At 33.1% G+C, this 3844-nt stretch overlaps 1 long non-coding RNA gene across 1 annotated transcript; it reads left to right on the top strand.

Annotated features, from left to right (window-relative positions):
• The first annotated feature begins 588 nt into the window (after positions 1–588).
• On the top strand, positions 589–2988 carry LOC128872744 (uncharacterized). The gene is made up of 3 exons (XR_008456248.1): positions 589–1039; positions 1148–1470; positions 1833–2988. It is a non-coding gene; the product is annotated as an uncharacterized LOC128872744 (long non-coding RNA).
• Positions 2989–3844: the final 856 nt, after the last annotated feature.

Below are 3844 nucleotides of genomic sequence, written 5' to 3'. Positions count from 1 at the left end.
GGGTAAGTGATCTATTTTAATAATGATTAATTTGGTATTTATTTATAGTGCAATTGAGAGAACAGATACACTATTTCATGTGTTATAAAATCAGAATAATACAGTAATGATAATACTAAATAAAAAATGAAAAGTATTCTCTTTAACGAACAATGAACTTAACGAAAAAGCTAAATTTCTCCATGTAATGGAAATAATTACGAACAAAAGTAACGAACTATTTAAATTCTTTTCAACATTGCTTATTTTTTTTCACTTTATATCTACAACGAGACAATTTTATACAGAAAGAGTATAAAAAAGGGTATAAAAATATATAAACATTACAATAATTATTTTCACAAGTTAGAAGAAATTTACGTAGCTCTTATATTTTTGTACATGTTCAAAGTCGAATTTGGTCCAGAAAATGAATGTCGTCATTTCCACAGGTCATAATGGGTATTTAAATACAAAGGTACGCACGATCATAGGGGGTTACTATCATGACATTGATAACAGCATCGACATAGTGAATCACTTGTTAAACCAATCACCCTGGTCTAGACCCAAACGTACAAATTGTAAGCCGTTTAGTATGGGATGTTGTCGGTGACAAAACATTTCAACTGGTACTCGGCCGCGTCAGGTTGACTAGGTCGTAGCGCTCGACGATTACATACATTCTAAATAATTACAATAATTAACGATCAATTTGCATCTCTCACTGTCTTAGGTTTCACTCGAGATCCACGCAAGGTCGCCAAGCACACGTAGCACGCGTGTCTCGTTATATCACAATTCCGATATGCGGGTACACCGTACGAACAGCATGGAACTTTGTCATGCCTCGCATACTGCCTATCCTTACTTGTCAATTCTAGCACGGTTCCACTTGCTACTAAACGATAATGTCGCTGACAATCACCGATAACCTGCATTATCGATGTTCGTACGCATTATAGTGTTGAAGATAGCACAGCATAGCAGTTGAAAATTGAAAGAATGAAATCAATTTTGTAATAGCTATTACAGTGACGGACAAAGGAAAGTGTAAAAGGTTAGGGATTCAAGAAAGAATTTTTTTTATTTTATAAACTATAATTTTATAAACTGTATGTATATGTTTATAATTTAATATAGTGTCATTCTGAAATCATTTTAACAGCTGCTTATTCATGGAGGTTTAAAAATATATAGTTCCATTTAAAAAAAAAGGCAATGATGGCCTTAAAATCTCATAAAAAAAACGATCCTGGACAAAATTATATTCCGTCATTGTAAGTACACATCTAAACAGTGCAACTTTGTCCTAACATTTTTTTTCACAGAACAACATATATCGAGATATTCAAGATGAACAAAGTTATTACTACATTACCAATATAATTATAAATATATTATAATTACCATTATAAGTGTCTCTCAAAATAGTACACCTTTGTCCTGATAAGTTTCATCATAGGACTACGAATACAAGAAATATTCAAGGTGAGTTATTGCTCTACTCTGTATAATATTGTCATTGTCCCCTTAAAATTGTTTCCTTTAAGAGGACCTAGAACCAAGGCCGAGACGCAGATTATTCTTTAACGAAACGCATTTCTGCTATTACACTAAAGCCAAGAAAGAGGTACATTTATTTCATGTTTGCTCTATTTGAGAAGTTTAACAAAGAGAAAAGAAGTTCCTTTAAAAAAACACGTACAATCAACAAAAACTAGTAGCCTGTGTGTCGAATATATTTGTCACGTTAAATTCCTAAAAGATCACACTGCTCGCCGATTCGTTTTATATAAAACGGCGATAAATTGGCACGATCGATAAAACAAGCATTGTGGCATTTTTAACAGGAACCTTAACGCCATCAATCACGAAGTCTTCATGCTTCATTTCAACGAAAACGATGCCAACAGGCTTGCAAGAAGGCCACGTTCGCGTGCATTAGTGTCTATGCTAAAACGAATTAACGACAGTGTCTACAAATTGTCGACAAACGACTGGCAGGTTAATGTTTTATAGCAAACCGGAACAGGAAACATCATTGAAGCGTGCAACCACAGCATCGATGAGAAAAAGTCGCGAACAACGAGGTTCTTTAACTACCGTCCTTCAGAACACACTACAAAAGACAGATAAGCACAACACTCTTGCTTTTATTGTTATACAATATCTAAGTAATATCTAAATAAATAAGTACACTATCTAGTTTATTCATTATTTGGGATAAAATTGATCGATGTCTGATTTTAGGTATCTAATGCCTGTATGATGAATAACCGATTTAGAAGTTTTATTAGACATTATAAATGTAATTTTTTTCATTCATTATTCAGAATAAAATTTACACAATTCTGTTTTCAGATGTCAATTGTTAGTCGAATAAATAATAACTTCAAAAAAGTAAAAAAATTACGCCAAGTACATGAAAAAGTGGAGGACTCAAGGAGTTATCATTGAAAAATAGAAGATCCCCATAAAAAACTACAAGAAAATAGAAAAAGATATGAAATCGAAATAAGCTGCCAGATGATTTGCCTAGATTTCCGCGGCCTGGAGTTCAAATGCTTGGCGTGGCCAGGCAAGGCATTCTTAGATCATCAATACCCATACTTTCTCACAGACTTTCAGATAATTTGTCAATTTAAAACTCTGACATTGTTATGAGTGCACTTTCATTGTTTTGCGTTTTAAAATAATTCTTATTCATCGACACCTTACCTGGTCACGCCAAGCATTTGACTTCCAGGCCGCGGAAATCTAGACAAATCATCTGGCAGCTTATTTCGATTTCACATCTCTTTCTATTTTCTTGTAGTTTTTTATGGGGATCTTCTATTTTTCAATAACTCCTTGGGTCCTCCACTTTTTCATGTACTTGGCGTAATTTTTTTACTTTTTTGAAGTCTTTTATCGGATCTCACTTCTTTTTACAAATAATTTATTATATAGAATCTATTTTAAATTTATAAAAATAAAATTGATATTTCTGTAAACTCTACATAAGAAGTTTAAATTATTACTTGTTTCTTTAATTGAATAGAGTAAAATAAAGGGAGAGGGGATAACAAAACGGAATATATATATTTCATGTAATTTTTTAATTATAAACACTTATTCGTTCAGTTTATAAATAATTATATATACCTGCAATTTTTTTTCTTGCTGCAAGAAATTTTAATGTTAATGATGAAATGAGAAAATGACTCCATTTCTATAAGCTCTACATAAAAAGTCTAAATTAAAAACACTAGTGGTATGGATCTATTCTGTAAGGTACCTGACAATTCAGATTTTTACAACTTGCCTTGTAATCAAGATCGCTCAACACTTTACAACATTGGCTGCAATTTGTTATTAAACCCTACATAAAAAGTCTAAATTGAAAACATTTTGCTAATGTAAATATAATTAATAATACAATAGTGTAAAAACTTTTGACACTTGGCAGGTTATGAATGATGACATCTGTTTCGACTCTCGACGCTCGATGGCCGACGAGCCATGCATAACCGAATGATTCCGAGAGTCGACGAACGACACACGGCTTTTGCTTAGCTCCTATTGGCTAAGGGTTGACAACGGGAAAATCATACGAAAAATACCGTTTCTGACAGATTCTCGACATGTTATCGTGGACCGATTTTATTGATTTTGGTTTTATTAGAAAGCTTATATGCGATTTACATTAGAAAAATGCCTTTAAATTTAGAAAATATTGCAGGCGTGTTGAGATATTCATGAAAGAAGTTCCAGGTTAGGTTGGAATGGACCATCTCTCCTGTAAATGATACGCGGTAGCTTCAACGCCATATATACGCAGTGACGGATAATGTTTCATGTACTTGGCCCCGAGACACTACCG

Source organism: Hylaeus volcanicus, chromosome 2 (genome assembly GCF_026283585.1).
Source record: "Hylaeus volcanicus isolate JK05 chromosome 2, UHH_iyHylVolc1.0_haploid, whole genome shotgun sequence".
Classification (NCBI taxonomy): Eukaryota; Metazoa; Arthropoda; class Insecta; order Hymenoptera; family Colletidae; genus Hylaeus; species Hylaeus volcanicus.
The sequence above is the reverse complement of the archived record's forward strand: the minus strand, read 5'-3'. Positions and strand labels throughout refer to the sequence as shown.